The sequence below is a fragment of the Pinus tabuliformis genome, chromosome 5_2, assembly GCF_031772625.1.
Source record: "Pinus tabuliformis cultivar Carrire ecotype Pingquan chromosome 5_2, CPIR1, whole genome shotgun sequence".
Classification (NCBI taxonomy): domain Eukaryota; kingdom Viridiplantae; phylum Streptophyta; class Pinopsida; order Pinales; family Pinaceae; genus Pinus; species Pinus tabuliformis.
In genome coordinates this window covers 116,343,172-116,363,586 of record NC_142306.1, presented here as the reverse complement: position 1 = coordinate 116,363,586, position 20,415 = coordinate 116,343,172, and the positions used below count along the sequence as shown (strand labels likewise).

Sequence of the window (20,415 nt, the reverse complement as noted above, 5' to 3'; positions counted from 1 at the left end):
TTGATAATCTAGATTTTACTCTTAGCTTATTTTTAATCTTAGCAAGCTTGGGATGGATTTTATGTTGCGAATAATATTCAAATAACTTATGGAAGCAGGAGAATCAAAGAGGATTGGGAAGATATACCTTTGGAGGCCAAAATTCCCTTGAAATGGGTTTGTTTACCTTGTAACTTGTTGTTGTAGACCTGTAAACCTTTGGACAACAACTTGTTTTGATGAATAGAAGCCTTATCTGCACACAACAAACTGCTGTCTTTCTTGGGCCAATTAGATAAGTCTTTGTGGCAAAACCCAAGTGCTAAATTAACTTAAAAATGAAAAATTAAGCACATGCTAGTGAAATTATTTTTATTTTTATTTATTATTCTGATTTTTTTGTTTTTGAATATATATATATATATATAGATAGATAGATAACAAAGAAATTAAAAAGATTTATGAATGTTGAGAAATTTTGTGATTAAATGAAAATATGGCTTCCCTTTTACCACACCAATTACTTTGTGTTGGATTGTGATCGCAACCCTCCCTAAATCAACCCTCAAATTAATTTGGACAAGTAGTGAATTTGGAGTGCTTGCACTAGTCACCTGCACTCTTGTCTAAGACTCTCTTTCGGTGCCAATGTCCAGCTAGGAGCAATTCCTTCAATGGAACACCTCTAGCCAATGGATCAACTATGAGACTAGAAAGATTTAATCCTTTAAGGAGGAACCCCTGATAAGGGTTTGTCCAAAATTAGATTTCAAAAGCTAGAGCTCAACGTGAGAAAGATGAGGTCCAACCTCTTAGACCATTTTCTCCAAGTGACTAAGTAGCCCCTCAATGGACCGATCTACTAAATTTGTGTAATTTTAACATAAATCAGAAAATTATCTCATGAAGCACAATATCTTTGCAAGAGCCAAGAAGAGAAAGAATAAAATAGCCAATCCACAAATTGAAGACAAAGTGTTTGCAACAAAGAAGCTTTTATGATGACATTATGACCTCACATTTTCACAACATGGTTTGCTAAGGAGAGCTCTAAATTTATAGATGAGGCTATTAGCAATAATTCTCCTTAGATCCACAAATTTAGGTGACTTGTCACCCACAAAATCCTTGGAGACTAAGTCAATTTTTTTTTGAATTTACATTGTTTAAACGCCTACACAAGGAGGTAGACATCTCATTCAAAGGGGTTGTAGCCTACAAAAAGAGGTTCGTTTAGACATTTGGAGTCCAATGTTCCAACTTCCACCATATTTTTGCTTGAATAGCCTTCCAAAAATTCCTCAAGCCTTCATTTGCTTGAACACTCCTCCAAAAAGCTTAAATGTTCCTCAAAAAGCTTAAATGTTCCTCAAAAAGGGCGTAGACGTCTCCAACAACTAGCATGCGTGAATGTCTCCTTTGACATGGAGATGAAACTTGCAATTGAATTATTCTTTGAATTGCTTTCGATGCTTGATTCTTTGAGTTGAGGTGATTTTTTATTGAAGAAAACATCCCTTGCTTGATTTGACTTGGAGTATTCCTTATCTTTCTCTTTGACCTCCAATGTCTCCCTGTACTATGTCGACTTGGTACTTTTGCCTTTAAAATAGATGTTTTCTCCCTTTTCAATGCTAGTTTGTCCTTATCTTTTTGCTTGAAGACTTGTCCTTCATTGACTTATTGATTTTCTTTGGTCCAAAAATTCATTTCAGTGAGTTGGAGGGCTCTCCTAGCCCACACATGTGGCCGACCCCCTAGAAAAGCAATTGGCAAGTGTAGATCTCCAACGTCCTTGATCACCTGAAAAATTTGAAACTTGGGGTTTTGTAGCAAAAAAATTGTGGACCGCTAATACATTGCTCACTTGCCCCATTTGACCAAAAATCGCACTTCGAAATTCCTTCGGAAGTCCCACGTGCCCCCTAAAAGTAGGATGGCCCTATTTGACTGAGCATATCTTCCTCTTGGATCACCATTTTTAGAAAATTCCAAGGGGCATGGCAAGTAGAAACTTTGTTGCTTCATTTAAGCGCTTTGACCAATAACCCCTAGGAACCTGTGCATTGGGATATATGTATTATCTTGACAATCACAAATTGTTGGAAAATGTGGGAATGCGATAATGAAGAACTGTGACATGATGAAGACACCAAGGCTAAAGAATGCTGGAACTGCCAGGAAAAGCCGGAATTGCCAGAACTGTCGGGAATAGCCGGAATTGTCGAAACTGTCGGAACAGCCAGAGCATCTGTCTTCAAAGGAGAGCAGCATGCAACGGACAACTAACTAACATTGGGACAGTTGTATGGTACTTAGCAACAGATACACCAAGCATGCAATGTTACAGCTAGCATGCAAGGGACAGCTAGCATGCAACAACAAGCATGCAAAGGACAACAAGCATGCTAGGGACAACAAGCAAGCAAGATGCAGCGAGCACATAGGTCAGTGTGGCAACATGGTGCAACAATGGCACATAATACAGTACAGTGATGGGTACAGTCATGATTAATGAAGCGTGATGAGATGCAGCATAATGATGATGGGTGCAGCATGGTGCAGCACGGTGGGGTGCAGCATGATGACGAAATGCAGCACAATGATAGGTGAGGGAGTCACCTTGGAGAATCAGTTGAAGCAGCATGTCTTCAACTGATCTCATGTATCATCTTCTTAGAGATGATCTATGCTCTTATCTAGATAAGTCAAAGTGTTGACTTCTGTTGTAAACGTACTATCTCTCTTTCTCTGCTGAACTATTGAAGAACATATAAGAAGAATTGATGAAGGGTTTCCCCACATTGGGGTTTGTCCCTAGCTAACGCCACATCTTGTGTCCTCTTGTCTTGGCTTGTCTTCTGCGATTTATGTTTATGTTCTATCTGCAGTTTACTTTAATGCTGATGTGATTGCTAATCTAGAAAAGATATTGAGCTAACTGTGAAAATTGAAATAAATTGCTCTAAGCATAGAACATACCTAAAATTAACATGGTATCAGAGATGAAGTGAAGACAATGCCCAAGCAAGATTGAAAGAGCAATCACCGAAGACAGTTGGGAAAGGACAAAAGGATCAATGGATTCCTCATCCCTGTTCAAATTCACCGAGGGTGAAGTCGAAGCAGAGAATATTATCAGAATGGTGCAACAGAGGTTTCTGATGGCCTACCTAAAGATCACTTCAATGGGAAGTCTGGATCTAAGGGTGGAAGGAAAGGCCAATGCCTTGGTTGTAATAAGTTCGGCCATTATGCGAAGGAGTGTCCGAATGGCAGAGACACATCTCTTGATGAAGATAACAATCATTCCATGGACATCTTCAATGATCAAAGGAATGAAAGGTAATGCAGGTCATCAAGGAAATGGCCGACTCTTCAAAGAAAGCAAGGAACCCCAGGTATGAAGAATCAAATGTTGTTTTTGATAAGATAAAGAAGCGTTATCTTGTATTGGCCCTCTCCTTCAGATTCTTTGGGAATTTGACTTATTGATTGTAATGCTTCAAGGCGCTTCATCGGATAGAAGGGTGCACTCTCTAATTTGGTAGAGATGGAAACAATCGTGGGATTATACTTGGAGCCGATGCCACCTATCTCGGAAAGGGTGTAGGGAATGTTACCCCTCAATTGAATGAGGGTAACTCGATTCATTTACAGAAGCTCTTTTATGTACCTGATCACAAGAGGAACCTGGTGTCCATTTCAGCAATGGAAGTCAAAGGTTATAGGTGGCACTCATCGATGGAAAGGTACGTGTTAAAAAAATAGAATTTTCAAAGATGTTTTTTCTCATGGGTTCAGGGTTGGCAATTTGTATCAAGTTGCAGGATGGTCCATTGGGGATCATGTCAATTAACATATCGCATCTATAACACTGGAGGTTTACCTATGGGGCCCTACCCGATGTGAGTCAGATGGTGATAGGGATGCCTGAATTTAAAAAGAGCATGAAAGTACATGTCTGAGATGTACCGAAGGAAAATCTTACAAGGGGACCATTCCCCTCATGTAGCAGGTCCACAGGTTTGGAACAACCCGAGGGGTTTGAGATTGATGATCAGGAATCTCACGTATGCAAGTGGAAGAAATCCCTCTATGGCTTGAAGCAAAACTCCCCGGGCGTAGTATGAGAGGATTGATAGCTGTCAGATGAAGCTGAGATTCACTAAGAGTGAAGCCGATCCAAACCATTGTTTGAAGGTTGTGGATGATAGACCTCTCATACCAGCACCTTATGAGGATGACCTATTTCTGACAGGGGCAGACCCTCTCATTTGCAGAAGTAAGAGGGAGTTGGATTCCGGATGTGGAAAGATAAACTGCATGCCTGTGACTACCTCGAGGATCTTAACTTTCAGAAGTTATATGGTAGTGATGTTGGACTAGATTTGGGAAATGCCTCTGAGTTTCATAAACTCATTCTCGTTGATGTTCTTGGTGAACTTCCGTCTGGACATATGTTTTGCAGTTAGCATGGTGAGCTCATATTTGGTTGAGCCTTACTGGATTGGTGCCAAGAATCTTCTAAGATATCTTCGAGGCATAATCTCTCATGGATTGAGATACACTGTCGGAAATATGAAGCTACATGATTATTCGAATGTTGACTGGGCAGGGAGTGTGGAGGATCACTAGAGCACTTCTCAGTGTTGGTTCTATTTGGATTCTGCTTTGATATCATGGATGAGAAGGAAGCATAAGTCGGTTGCTATAAGCACCGCCGAGACCGAATACATAGCTACGAGTATGATCTCGTGTGAAGTTGCATGGTTGCAGAAGCTCTTAAGTGAGCTGTTTGTACATAGGATGAATACCACTGTGATTCTCTGTGACAACCAGAGGGGGGATTCGATTATTGAGGAATCCCGTATTCGATGATTGCTCCAGCAAATAGACATCAGATTCTGCCTTATCTGGGATATGGTAAGTTGATGAGCGAGGAGGCTCCATCGCATTGAGACTGATGTACAGGTTGCAGACATTTTGTCAAAGCCCCGGGGAAAGGTCAAATATGTGACTTTCCCGAACGACTTGGAGTCATTGAGAGACCTTCTTATAAGGGTCCTACATGTTGCATGCATTGAGCTCTGGGAGCTCGGGGGGGCTTGGGGTACTACTGGAGCAACATACGACCACAGGGCGACTCACCCTCCTCTGGTGGTGCGCTATGTACAAGATGATAGGTTCAACCTTCCCCTGTGATACCCCGTGGCAATTGTGAAACAAGATGATTAGTTCTCCTGTGGGCCAGAATGATTAGTTCTCCCGTGGCAACTGTGAAACAGGATGATTAGTTCTCCTGTGGGCCGGGATGATTAGTTCTCCCGTGGCAACTGTGGAATAGGATGATTAGTTCTCCTGTGGGCTGGGATGATTAGATCTCCCGTGGCAATTGTGAAACAGGATGATTAGTTCTCCTGTGGGCTGGGATGTTTAGCTCTCCTGTGGTGACTGTGGGGCAGGATGATTCGTTCTCCTGTGGACAGGATGATTAGTTCTCCTGTCGAGGCATCCTACCCATGCAATCTGGGACTCATGGGAAGTACCTCTCATCTGATCAATGAGTAGGGAAATGGGGTTAGGGACCATAGTAGTACTATCGATGGATGCATCGATGTATCTACCGTACTCCCTATGCTAGGATGACCTCCATTGATCTGGGATCAATAAAATTGACTTCGTGCCAGTAAGACTCTAAGAGTGATGTGACACACTCTCTTTAGAAGAAATTGACTTCGGGTTAGTAGAGAATGGTATGAGACATTCTCGATCAATTCTTCTTCTTCATGGTTTAGCAGAGCAGAGCAAAGCAGAGCTCAGCAGAGCAGAGCAGTGCAGGGCACTGATGGCAGAGATAGTACAGTCGGACATATGGATCAGCAGATGGAGTTCTCCCTAGTTGAGAGGGAGTGTTAAAATTGGCAACTAGGGCCAAACTCCATGTGGGTCATCTTATTAATGGAAGCTGATATTTTTCTTGGATCCCTCTCATTGAGAGGTGTAGGATTGATCTAAAGATCATCCGATTCCGATAAGTATTCATGGAGATATGAATTTATTTGTGTTATGGGACAATTCGTCAAGGTCGGCCAACAACCAAATAAACCCCACTTGTGCTCAACGTTTTAGTATAAATAGAGGTGGCCTTCAAGTCATTTCAACACACTTTGGATCTCTTCCTCTCTACTTGTCTTTGGGTTTTAGTAGGAGGAGAGATCCTAAGGGATAACGCTATCCTAATCCAAAGCGCAGAAGCTGGAATTGCCGGGAACTACCAAAATTGCCGGAACAACCGGGAACAATCGGGAACTGCTGGGAAGAGCCAGAATTGCTAGAACTGCCAAGAAACGCCGGAATTGCCGGGAAAAGCCGGAATTGTCGGAACTGTCGGGTACTGCCGGAATAGCTAGAGCATCTGTCTCCGAGGAGAGCAACATGCAAGGGACAACTAACTAACATTGGGACAGCTGTATGGTACTTAGCAACAAATACACCAAGCATGCAATTTTACAGCTAGCATGCAAGGGATAGCGAGCATGCAACAGCAAGCATGCAAAGGACAACAAGCATGCTAGGGACAACAAGCAAGCAAGATGCAACTAGCACATAGGTCAGTATGGCAACATGGTGTAGCAATGGCACATAATGCAGTATAGTGATGGGTACAATCATGATTAATGAAGCGTGATGAGATGCAGCATAGTGATGATGGGTGCAACATGATGACGAAATGCAGCACAACGATAGGTGAAGGAGTCACCTTGGAGAATCAGTTGAAGCAGCATGTCTTCAACTGATCTCATGTATCATCTTCTTAGAGATGATCTATGCTTTTATCTAGATAAGTCAAAGTGTTGACTTCTGTTGTAAACGTACTACCTCTCTCTCTCTCTACTAAACTATTGAAGAACATATAAGAAGAATTGATCAAGGGTTTCCCCACATTGGGGTTTGTCCCTAGCTAGCGCCACATCTAGTGTCCTCTTGTCTTGGCTTGTCTTCTGCGATTTATGTTTATGTTCTATCTGCAATTTACTTTAATGCTGATGGGATTGCCAGTCTGGAAAAGATATTGAGCTAACTGTGAAAATTGAAATAAATTGCTCTAAGCATAGAACATACCTAAAATTAACAAACATTAACACCATGGAGGAGAGCCAGATGATATACAATGTTGTTTATGATTGGATGGGTCTCTTCTAGCTTCTTGACTGAAAAAATTGAGGACTTGTGGGGCAAGATTTGGCAAATGTGTAGTGAAGCTCATACACTTACCAATGCTCTAGATTGGGTAGCAAAGTTCAATGGAGTACAATACAATGATCGGCTAGCAACCCTACATTTTGTGTTGGTTGATAAAGTTGCTTTGAGAAAATTTTGGCTAGTTGTGGAGGTTGCTTGCTTGAGTTATAATAGATGGAATCATTTGTAGCTATAAAGTGACAATTTATTTTGCAAATGCAACTCTCTGAGAAAAATTGTGAGAAGGCCCAATTTGTCATTACCATGGCTTCAGTTTTGTTGGGTAAACGAATTATTTCAGAAAATTTCAACCATTCTAATCTTGCATCTTATCATTGGTACCTTAGTCCCTTGGTTAGAAGGGCATGCACAAGATCAAGGTGCAAGAGAGTAGCAAGATACTTGACTCGAGGGCATGTCAACTAGTGTGGTTGGAGTTGTTGGCCCAATGTTTTTTAGATGATGCATAGAGTGACAAAGATAAAAGACATTGCAACACTTGGAAAACCCTAGATGTGACACATAGAGTGAAAGTTAGTTGCATGGAAGATGGAGAAATCCCCGGTTTTGCAACCTAGTTTAGCTAGTAATTATATCATGTATTTAATTGTATTTATCAAGTCAACTAGGTTAGTTAAATTAGGGTTTTTGACATAGTCAAGAATTTTTAATTGAGAAGAATTTATAAGTAGGCCCTTGAGACTATGAATCATGGTTACTCACTTGGTTGTTCATGGACTAGGGTATTGATGGAATTGTTCTACCATTGTGGAATAGGTTTTGCTTTCTTGTAATGGCATTGTTATGATCAACTCGTATTCTTGTTGCAGTGTAAGAATATATTGAATCTATATGCTGGAATGGAGTAATGGAAGGCCCTCAAAATGTGTCTTGTATCCTTTCCATGGATGATTGGCATGATGACAACTTCATTTACTTCTTGTTAGCTTAGATTTGTTGCATGATACAAATTTGATTACGCTGTGTGTTAAGGAGTTATGAGTCACTAGCATAGATTTTGTAATGAGTGAATGGTAAGTCAGAATGGTAAAGTTAAAACACTTAGCCTGCAAACTACCTCCCTAGCTTTAGTTTGGACACGTGCTTTGGGTGAGACCTTCCATTCATGGTGATTGAAAATGCTAGCACTAAGTGGGCATTGGTCTTTGAAAAGAGCCAACATGCATTGTGAATCAAGGACAAGCATTTACAAAAGAGAAAGACGAGAAAACATTACAGTATCCTCAAGTTATGATGATAAGAACATTCTCAATTTATTTAGGAAAACTTTGGAGCAATTGAAATTAGAAACATCTATTTTGAGATATGAGACTATCAAAAAAAATTTAGGGCTAAATTCAAAATATCTCAAGGTTACTTGGATCAACAAAGTTGTTTACCAACATGCTATTCAATTTCTCCCACCATCTTTCTTAGTATCCAATTACAACCAACCTACAACAAAAAGCACATTAGCAACTAGTGTAGGCTTATGGAACACTGTGTTGTAACTATAAAGTCCACTAGAAAACAAACGTGACACTCGTTCATTTGCAAATCAATAGACTCAAATTAAACCTAGCACGAGCACATACCAATCCATCAGGCAGAGATAATACCACTCTATGCTAGAAACTGGTGCCATGAATTTGACAACGAGCACCAATAATTCCAAATAACTACATCCCGAGGTCACTACATCCCCACGATTTGAGACAAAGCAACAATTTGGGTCAACATCCTACACCTTGTTTTTGGTGAAATAATGAAAGTAGTGCCTCGAGGAACCCAAGCCGCCAACCTACAAATGGCATCAATGACTTAGGAATCCACAACAAAACAATGAAATGCTAGAGATCTAAACTAGTAGCTATAAGGAGAATGATAGAAATAAGGCAGTAGGCCAACTAAATGAATTCAATGTTAACATAACAAAGTAACAACCAAATCACAATGACCACAACACAATGAGGAGAAGGAGCACAGTATGCATGCAAGGTGGCCTTCAACACCCTTGCAAACTATAGGAGGTGCACCATTGATTGCCGATGTAGAGCCAAACCGAGCTGTAGTGCTCACCACATTAGATGAAGCAAACAACATCAAGAAGCCACCATCAACATTTCCAAATAACCACACCCTCAATTCGTTGCATCCTTAACCAACAAAAACAAATCAATAGTGTGGGTTAATGATTATCAATATGTTTTTTGATGGAATAATGCAAGCAGTGTCAACAGAAACCAAGATATCACTTTGCAAATGGCACTAGTGACTGAAGAATCTGCATGTAAATACTAACAAACCCAAAGTTACAGACTAATAGTCACAAGAAGAATGATACAGAGGCCCACATAATAAAGCCACGACTGGCAAGTCCAGGCAACTAAACCCCCATATCAATGCACCTTGACTAATAAAAAGGAGGAGCAATGGCACATGAATCCAGATGCAAGCATTTAGAGAAAGGTAAAGTTCCAAACCAATAGCTAGAAGAACCATGCCAAAGACCCACGCAATCGAAGCATGATCAATAACTCTAGAATTATTGCAGATATAAGTCCACATGCCAAGCACAAGGATAACCTCAATGCTAAACAAAACAACCCTCATCCTGCCAACAAGGTAGAAAAGAATCTACGATGAACAAGTTTTCGTTAAAGTGGTGCTTTCGCACCATATTTTCTTCACCAAACATCAACAAATAAAATAAACTTAAATTACGTTTCATTATAGTAGAAAATTGGAAATAAAGGAAACATACAACTTTCAAATAAAACACATAATTAAAATTCCAAATTTGAATGGCTTACTTGGCATCAAAATCTTTGTATTTTGACAGTGGTGCACTCAAAGCCAAGTAATCCATTGGCATTCATTTACATCTCCATCTCATTATTAATGTTTCTGTGAGTTGCTTGTTTAGGTTCCATCCTTTTAAGACATGTAGAAAACCCTTCCATATCCTTGCCATTGAAATCAAATTTACATGTAAGAAAAGGAGGGTTTGAGAATAAGAACTGCTGCATCAATGACAGGATGGAGCATCCCAATCCATCAATCATCAATCAAATCCTAGATCTTCATATATTTTTCATGTGTAAGGATATTGTTGCCCAAATAAAAATATCACATAGCTTCCTTGTCCCTACCCATGGTCTCATACAAGTATCCCATTATGGGCTTATCCCCATCAACCAAGTGAATAACTTTTATCAAAGGTTTGTTAACCATGCACACTTCCTCTACTCCTTCCTAGAAGGAAGCAATATACACTAGTTTAGTGATGGCTTTCCCATATTGTCTTTTGTTAAATTCGAAATCTCGCCACTCATTAAAAACAAACATTTGCATCACCTGATACAAGTAGCCCATTGTGGGCTTATCCCCATGAACCAAGCAAAGAACCTTACCAAAGGTTCATCAACAATGTGCACTTCGACCACTCCTTCCCAGAGGGAAGTGGTATGCACTAGTTTAGTGATGGCTCACCCATCCTATCTTGTTTTAAATACACAACATGCTACTCATTGGATATGAACATTTGCTTCACCTCAAATTGACAATGTTGCATAGATTGAAGAGAATTGAAGATGTTGGAGAACGTATGATTGTAAGATGCAACTCTATGTTTCTTGGGAATTTCGTCATGAGGCTAAGAACATATGCATGTTTATACATGTATTTTGTGATGGTCCTAACCTGATTGTATTTGTCCACATTCTCAAATATCAAGAGAGGAAATCAACTTCACAAGGAAGGCAAAAGGAGGCACAGGGGATGGCGTAGAGATATCGTCAATATAGAGGGTCAGATTGAGAATGACCAAGAGTGAATTGGATAAGGAACAAGGAAAAGAAGTGTTAGGAGGTTGAGGAATAGCAAATGGGGGGAAGAAGGTTGGTGAACCATGGGTGGAGCACTTGATGGTGGAGCTTCTGTGCCCAAAGGGGAGAGGACATAATATCTATTGGACAACATAAGGGTCTTTCCTTTGTGAACCGTAGAACTAGAAGGGGATATATTTTAATTGCTAGAAGGCTTCTTGGCTTGTTGCCATTGATTAGCATTCCTGGTGTAGATTGAGGGGTTGATGCCTTATAATCCTTGGTGAAATGTCAAACTTATGATAGGACTTGCAGTTAAATGAGAGCCACCCATAATCAAGGGGTCGCAAATGATTTCAATATTTCAGGGAGAGATATATGGCCTCATGTAGCTACTACTTCTGTAGGTCTACCTCGACACGTATTTTGACACAACCAAACGGATTTCATTTTGGTCCGAATTTGTGAGTATATACACCTAGGGCATTTCCTATATGTTGTAGAGATTCATCATTCCAACATTGAAGAGGTAAATGGAAAAGATGAACCTATACTTGCTAGCCAAAAGGACATTGACGATTCACATACATACCTTAAAGACCCATGAAGGTTGGGCTGTTTCTGAAAATTAAATACCTGTTCTCTTTCAATTCAAACAGGAAAGTATAGTCGTTTCTTCCACAGAATAAGAGTTTACTTTTGATCAGTACCATATCTTTCTTCTGAACCCATTGATTCATTGCCCTAGGTGAGAGCTAGAGACCTGTACATTGCCCAATCAAGGCTCTCCTTGCCAGGGCTAGAGCTTTGTGTCACAGAGCAGTTGGTCGAAGCTTGATAGCTTGTTTACACAAAGCGAGATGGCGCAGAGTTGTGTGTTTGGGAGTAGTCTTGTGTAGCAAGAATGAGCTGCTTGAAGGCAACAGCTGATGTGGAGGGGGGTGAGATGGGCTTCCCCCAAAAATTCAGAGAGGGCTGAAGAAGAGAGTAGTGGCTACAAGCATACTAGGGCTCACAGCAAACAAATTTGTTCTTAATGCATTATTCCAATCAAAAGCTCATTGAGCAATTTGCAACTTTTCTTGCCAACTAGATTTAGGGAAAGCTACTTTTGTGTGAAAAGCTATTGCAAAAAATAATCTCTTGAGGAGCTGTTTGCATCCTTCTTTCACTTTGGATTTTCTTGACTTTTTCTTAGCTCAAATGTATATTTAACTGAGAGTCTGTCATGGAGAACCATTTTTGACGATTACCATCAGTGCATCTCAAGTTTGGTAAATCTACGAGTGATGCTTTGATCTCAGACCATGAATATGGGTAACATTCTTCTTAACTGATTTGAAATTTCTTCTCTACCATCTTCGAATCTGAGCACAACTCTGCTTGAGACAACCTAGAGAGCAATTCTTCTGCACTGTATTGTTATTTCATAATTTTTTGTTTCTTTACTAGAAATTGATACTTCGATATAGATTTCATTTTGAAACCTATGCTTTTTTAAATGTCTTAACATCAGACATCTATAGTTGCCAAGCATATTTTGGTCTTTTCCAAATGCCAATTAGTTTTTAGCAATATACAAAGATGTTGTACTTGAAAGTTGAAACCCATGTTACTAACTGGTTCTGCAGGGTCTGGACATTGGATCCACAGATCCGTGTTTCAGATCCAAATCCACCTAGATCTGTTACAGAGCCTGCCAGCAAAACATTTCTGTTTTAGGTGGAGACGGATCGTTGATGCCAGAAACGGTTCCTGCATTTTGGAAATGGATATCAATTAAAATATATTGTGAAACCCACTTCCTGGAGAAGGCTTTCACCTTAGTGTACTACATCTCTTCGCTATTCCATCAAATTTCTAAGAGGATTTTTCTGGAATTGGCCAGCTGTTGCCTATTATGGCCCGCAAAATGTGCATTCATGCACCCACACTTATATTTTATTTTATTATATAGAGTGTAGGGTGTGATATAAAATACGGAGTTTAGTTAAATTATATTTAGTGTTAACTTATACAATATATATCAGGTTAGGCTATAAATAAATAAAGTTGGTGTGAGTTATATATATATATATATACACACAGAACACCAGCGGGTAATTCTAGGTGGCGTGGTTTTCTTTGAATAACAGGGATGAGTCAGCCTTCATTCGTGAATAGCAGCCAGTGATGATTGTCCCCACTGCTAGTTTGACAATTGAGTTATGATAGGTTTTCCCACTTTGTATATATATGTGTTCTTAACTTCAAATATGTTTTTTTTCATAATATATATATATATATATTTATTTATGTTGTTTTTCCCCTATTTCCCGGCCATATCCAGATCCTGGCTTTTTCAAAAAACTGGCGGATCCATATCCGTATCCATTTGCTGTAACTTACTAAATTTGTGTTTGACTACACTAATAGTATGCTGCTTCACCAAATGGTGAATCCTCGCTTCTCTTCCTTGGTATAGACCCCTGATTGCTGTCTCCATGAATGTTTTTATTATAGGAAGAAAATATTGTTTTATGGTTGATGTTGCCAAGAGGGCTGATCATTGCCAATGTTATCTTGTTCTCTGCAGGTTTTATTTATATTATGCTATCGAATGGAAGGGCATTACATTTTGATTCATCATGCTAATATTATGCAGGGTCTGGGTGCACCTGGTGACTCCCTATTGTATCTCGGTGTTGCATGATCTTGAATTCTGGAAAGGAATGACCAGCAGCTGTCAGAGGACTTAGAAAAGGCCGTTCAAGATAAAAATTTCATCCGTAACCTTTATTAATCAATTATTTGGTACTTTAATGGCACGAAATATATTTTAAAACTGGAGATTACTATGTTTCAGCTGCTGCAGAGTGTACAAATCTGTCAAGTTCAGGGTTCTAGTTTTTGAAACATGATATTGGAGTTTTCTATACTGATCCTGTTCTCAAGGACTCGTCCGTGGATCTCTACAATATTGAATTGATTAGCACAAAGGAAACTGGTGAGATCTCCCCTGATTCCCTACCCTCTTTTTTGTTATTTCCTTCCCAGATATTCTTCCAGAAAAGATATTTAGAGGAAACTGTGCATGTAAGACACTAGCAGACACGTCCATTTTGAATCGCAAGCTTTCATGCACATTGACCAGATCTGCATTTGACAAAATGAATCTTTTTTCCATTTCCTTGACTTACCTCATGTAGTCTCCTAGGTGACTTTGTAATGCACATTATTGCCTAATCTCCTCTACGTCGATGGCTGCCTAGATACCAACTTTGAAAGAAACTCTTAAAAATGGAAAATGGTACAGATGATACATCAATCTAGGTTTTTTTATATACCTTCTGAATGAAGTGGACTCAATCACAGGTCTTTTGTCTATTCTTTCTTTTGTATCAGTGAATTGTTTAAGACAATTTCTTTTAGAGCTCAATCGTTTACTTCCCTTCACTAAATAATTCAAAGAAGACATCTAGCTTGTATTCAATTGGTTTTTGAAGTAGCCTGATGATTACAATAAAGAACGGAGATATGATGATTCTTTATGTTGTAGCCTGTCTGTAGCAGGGCTCCATAAAATATGTTGAAGCTTGGCTGTAGAGGGACTCCATAAAGTATCAATGATATCAGTTGTACACACTGAATGAAGGCTCATCTTTATAATTATTTTGTAGAGAGTACAGTTAGCTTGCTAAACCAGTGGCATATACAATTGTTGAGGATTTTGTTCCACATTAGCATGACTACTATAGTTTCTTTTCTGATCCAGTTCCAAGTTTGAACTTCCAACTGAATGGGTATAGGTTCGCTGCTATTGCACTAGTCTAATGTTTGTTATGCACTATCTTACTTTGTTGTAGACCACCATGGGAAGCAATAAATCTGTTAGTGTCCTAAACACAATTGTTACTATTACTATTATGTTCCCTTTCATGAATCTTGGACTAGAACTGTATCCTTTCTTGCTAAACCAGTGGCATCGAGGATTTTGTTCCATGAATGATATAACATGGATGCTATATTTTCTTTTCTGACCCAGTTCCAAGGTTGAATGTCCAACTAAAGAGGTGGAGTTTAACTGGGATTGCAGTAGCCTGATGTTTGCTATGCTCTGTCTACCTTTGTGTTATACCACCACGGGAACCTTCAGTAAATATGTGTTAAAATTGGCAACTAGGGCCAAATTCCAATTTGGACAGCTCCTTTGAGGAGATACTTGCAGTATTGAATTCCTCTTTTCGAGAGGACCAAAATCAACCTAAAGATCATCAAATTTGGTTAAGGAGAAATGTGTTTTTGATTTTATGCACTCATAAGTAAAATGGTCAAGGTTGGCTTCACCTCCTTAAAGTCCAAACGACATGTCTCTTGACCCTCTCCAATTCCTATATATAGAGGTGCTTCCAACCTCATTTGATACAACAACAAGGAGCATAATTCTTCTGAAATAAGGTGCAGATCTGAGGCTAGGGCGTTCAAGGGAAAACAACCGAGTTTATGAGAGGTTTGTCTCTGTTCATTGTTTGGGTACAGTTTTCTGTGGAAGAGAGAGCCGTAGTTGTCTGAGGCTTGGAGGACTGTTTGGAGGCAGTTTAAGGCTTCCGATGCCCTTCTATTTCAGGCTGCAATTCAGAGAAGGAGTAATATTGCTCTCTATGTTTTTCTTTGTATCGTACATATCTCAGTTTGGGCCGCAGGAAGGGTTTCTACTACAGCATGTTGAAGACACTTGTGGAAGGGCTGAATGGGCTAGTTTGTATCCTCCATCTCAGCCGCAGTCAAGGAGGGTAGGCCGCAGTCAATTCAAAGGGTGTAACCTTTGTCTGTGAGCAGTCTAATGCTACTACAGGACTGAAGACTTAAGCCCCATATTGCAGACATTAGACAACAACTCATTGACCTTGTTTGACTATCCATTCTTGGACTATCTTGAGCTCATTCCATTCAGCAAAGAAGGCCGCATCATATGATCAAGGACTGAGTTCCTTTAGGATATCATTTTGTCATTGCTTAAGCTACTCCTGATCTTTGGTTAGTATTTTTCTGCTGCTACTTGAGGACAGAATTGCATACTTGATTGGGCTGCCTCCTTGGCATTTGGACAGTGGTTCGAATCATCATTCATGGCAAGTCAGTTCTGACTTTGATTGTACTCTCTCTCTCTGCTGATCATTTGATTTTGATAATAAGAAGAATTGTTCAAGGGTTTTCCCTATCTTGGGGTTTTTCCCTGGCTTGAGCCAATCCTTGTGTTCTCTTGTCTTGGCTTGTCTTCTGCATTTACATTGGATGTTCTTTCAGTCAATGGTTAATATGATTCGTAATGGAATAATAGAATTAATAATGGGCTAATGAAGTGACTGACTTAAGCAAAGAACAAGTCATCCTATATTTAACAATATGTTAGTATTCTAAACACAACTGTTACTGTTACCTTTTACATACCCTTTCGAGAATCCTCAGATTAGTACTGTATCCTTTAAAGTATCCTCAAATTAGAACTGTCTTCTTGTTCATCAATTTGTATGGAACTAGCATGCATTGTAGGTTGTATTGTGGGTGAAGATGATCTTATATTTTATTAAGTAGTCATCAACAAAGCCTGGATGATGTCGTGATTTACCTATTTTAAAAATCTGAATGATTTCATAGAGCTAAGTATGGTTTGAAATATAAAAATTGATCATGAGCCATGGCTCCTATTGCATGCTAAGGAATTATGTTTGTTTTAGTGGTGGTCACATTGAATCTCATCAACAATTGTTTTGGTGCATTTCCTTATAGAAATTTTCTATACTCTGCTAAGAGCTATATATCATGGTTTGAAATATAAATATATATCATAAGTCAAGACTCCTATTGCTTTCTGGAATTGTTTGCTTTTGTGTTAATTTTAGGTATGTTCTATGCTTAGAGCAATTTATTTCAATTTTCACAGCTAGCTCAATATCTTTTCCAGATTAGCAATCACATCAGCATTAAAGTAAACTGCAGATAGAACATAAACATAAATCACAAAAGACAAGCCAAGACAAGAGGACACAAGATGTGGCGCTAGCCAGAGACAAACCCCAATGTGGGAAAACCCTTGATCAATTCTTTTTATATGTTCTTCAATAGTTCAGCAGAGAGAGAAAGAGAGAGATAGTATATTTACAATAGAAGTCAACACTTTGACTTATCTAGATAAGAGCATAGATCATCTCTAAGATGATATATGAGATCAGTTGAAGACATGCTGCTTCAACTAATTCTCCAAGGTGAGTCCTTCACCTATCATTGCGCTGCATCTCATCATCCTGCTGCACCTCACCGTGTTGCACCATGCTGCACCCATCATCACAATGTTGCATCTCATCATGCTTCACCAATCATGACTGTACCATGTACTTGCTGCGCCTAGCATCACTGCTCTCCCAAGTACTATTGCTGCACCTAGCTGCACCATGTACTTGCTGCACCTTGCTGTTGCTGCTATCCCATTGTGCTATTGCTGCACAATGTCATTGTTGTCCCATCATAGTTCTGTCCCGACATGTTGCTATCCCATCATTGTTCTGAAGCTGATCATGTTGCCACACAGCTGTCCCAAGTGGTATGCTGAACCATGTTGACACACAACGTGTCTCATGTGCTTGCAGCACCATGCTTGCCTTAGCATTCCTTTGTTGTCCCATTTACTATACAGCTGTCCCTTGCCACTGCTGCCTAGATATATAGGTGTAGCTGCTGTCCCTAACAGTCATGCTATACCTTGCTGCTGTCCCCTTAGCCTTGCGATACCTGCTGCTGTCCCATGTGTCTTAGCAGCACCGTGTAGTCTAGCTGTCCCATTTATTAGCATTGCTGTCCTGGGCATGTTTGAGACCTCAAACTCTCATGCTGTTCCTGTTTTGAGGGTCACCTACAGCCCACCTTTTCAGTCGTATAAAGCCTGTATCTAGGGCACCGTAGGTTAGTGTTAGGGCTGCCTTTAGATAGTGTTTAGGGCTTCCCTTTAGACAATGTTTAGGGCTGCTCTTAGACTGCGTTTAGGGCTACCTCTTGACAATGTTTACGGCCTCTCTTAGACTGCGTCTAGGGTTGCCTTTTGACCGTGTTTAGGGCCTCTCTTAGACTGCGTCTAGGGCTGCCTTTTGATAGCGTTTAGGGCCTCTCTTAGACTGCGTCTAGGGCTGCCTTTTGACAGCGTTTAGGGCTGCCTCTTGGACAGCGTTTAGGGCTGTCTGTTGGATAACGTTTAGGGGACAACGTTTAGGGCTGCTCTTAGACTATGTTTAGGGTTGTCTTTTGAACATCGTTAGGGCCTTTTTTTGCTGTGATAAGATTCCTCCAAGACTGTGGCTAGGGCATGCTTCCTTGACAACATTTTTGACTTCTTCTATGACAACGTCTAGGGCTAGGGCATCTCCTCTAGGGCAACTCCCTTAGTCTTCTTTCCTCCAACGTCTAGGGCTTCCACTCCTAGATTTCTCTTCCACTAAAACCCAAGACAAGTGGAGAGAAATCAAGATAGAAGTGTGTGTGTGTGTGAAATGACTCTCAAGTCATCTCCTTTTATACTAAAACGTTGAGCACATGTGGGGTTTATTTGGTTGGTTGACCTTGACGAATTGTCTTATAACACAAATAAATTCATAACTCCATGAATACTTATCGGAATCGGATGATCTTTAGATCAATCCTACACCTCTTGATGAGAGGGATCCAAGAAAAATATCAGCTGCCATAAATAAGATGACTGACATGGAGTTTGGCCCTAGTTGCCAATTTTCACACTCCCTCTCAACTAGGGAGAACTCCATTCGCTGATCCATATGTCCGACTGTACTATCTTTGGCATTAGTGTCCTGCACTGCTCTGCTGAACCATGAAGAAGAAGAATTGATTGAGAATGTCTCATACCATTCTCTACTGACCCAAAGTCAGTTTTATTGATCCCAGATCAATATCACAAGAGAGTGTCTCAAACCACTCATACTGATCCCAGATTAGTTTCATTTATCCTAGATCAATGGAGGTCATCCTAGCATAGGGAGTATGATAGATACAACGATGCATCCATCGATAATACTACTATTGTCCCTAACCCCATTTCTCTGCTCATTGGCCAGATGAGAGGTACTTCCCATGAGTCCCAGATTGCATGGGTAGGATGCCTCAACAGGAGAACCATTCATCCTGCCCCTAAGTTGCCTTGGGGTATCATAGGGGAAGGCTGAGCCATTCACCTTGTACACAACGCACCATTAGGAGAGGGTGAGTCGCCCTATGGTCGTGTGTTGCTCCAGTAAGTACCCCAAGCCCCCCGGAGCTCCCAGAGCTCAATGCATGCAACATGCAGGACCCTCATAAGAGGGTTGTCTCTCAACGACTCCAAGTCGTTTGGGAAAGTCACAAATTTGACCTTTCCCCGGGGCTTTGATAGAATGTCTGCGACCTGTACATCAGTGTTAATGTGATGGAGCCTCCTCGCTCATAGACGTACCATATCCTTGATAAGGTAGTATTTGATGTCTATCTGCTGGAGCAATCATAGAATACAGGATTCCTCAACAATCGAATCCCCCCCTGGTTGACACAGAAGATCACGGTGGTATCCATCGTGTGTACAAATAGCGCATTGAAGAGCTTCCACAACCAGGCAGCTTCATGCGAGATCATACTCGTAGCTATGTATTCGGTCTTAGTGGTGCTTATAGCAACCAACTTCTGCTTCCTGCTCATCCATGATATCGAAGTAGAATCCAAAGAGAACCAACACTCATAAGTGCTCTTGCGATCCTCCACACTGCGTGCCTAGTCAACGTTCGAATAATCATGGAGCTTCACATTTCCGACAATGTATCTCAATTCATGAGAGATTATGCCCCGAAGATATCTCAGAAGATTCTTGGCACCAATCGAGTGAGGCTCAACCATATATGAGCTCATCATTCTAACTGCAAAACATATGTCCGGATGAAAGTTCACCAAGAACATCAACGCGAATGAGTTTATGAAACTCAGAGGCATTTCCCAAATCTGGTTTGGCATCACTACCATGTAACTTCTGAAAGTTAAGATCCTTGAGGTAGTCACGGGCTTGCAGTTTACCGTTCCACATCCGGAATCCAACTCCCTCTTACTTTTGCAAATGAGAGGGTCTGCACCTGTCAGAAATAGGTCATCCTTAGAAGGTGCCGATATGGGAGGTCTATCATCCACAACCTTCAAGCAATGTTTTGGATCAGTTTTACTCCTAGTGAATCTCAGCTTCATCAGACAGCTATCAATCCTCTCATACTATGCTCGAGGTGTCCTGCTTCAAGCCATAGAGGGCTTTCTTCCACCTGATCATGAATCTCAAACTCCACGGGTTGTTCCAAACCTGCGGACC

The 20,415-nt window shown here is 40.4% G+C and overlaps 1 long non-coding RNA gene across 3 annotated transcripts in view; it reads left to right on the top strand.

Moving 5' to 3' along the window:
- The window catches only part of LOC149157771 (uncharacterized), a 42,057-nt gene extending 26,236 nt beyond the window's left edge, over positions 1 to 15,821 (top strand). Inside the window, exons 2-3 of one of the 3 annotated variants that reach the window (XR_016261640.1) lie at positions 13,627 to 14,037; positions 14,590 to 15,821. This is a non-coding gene — a long non-coding RNA (uncharacterized LOC149157771). Of the gene's footprint in view, positions 1 to 13,626 lie in introns of all 3 variants that reach the window. The other 2 variants (XR_016261641.1, XR_016261639.1) reach the window with 2 other exon arrangements.
- The last annotated feature ends 4,594 nt before the right edge of the window (positions 15,822 to 20,415 follow it).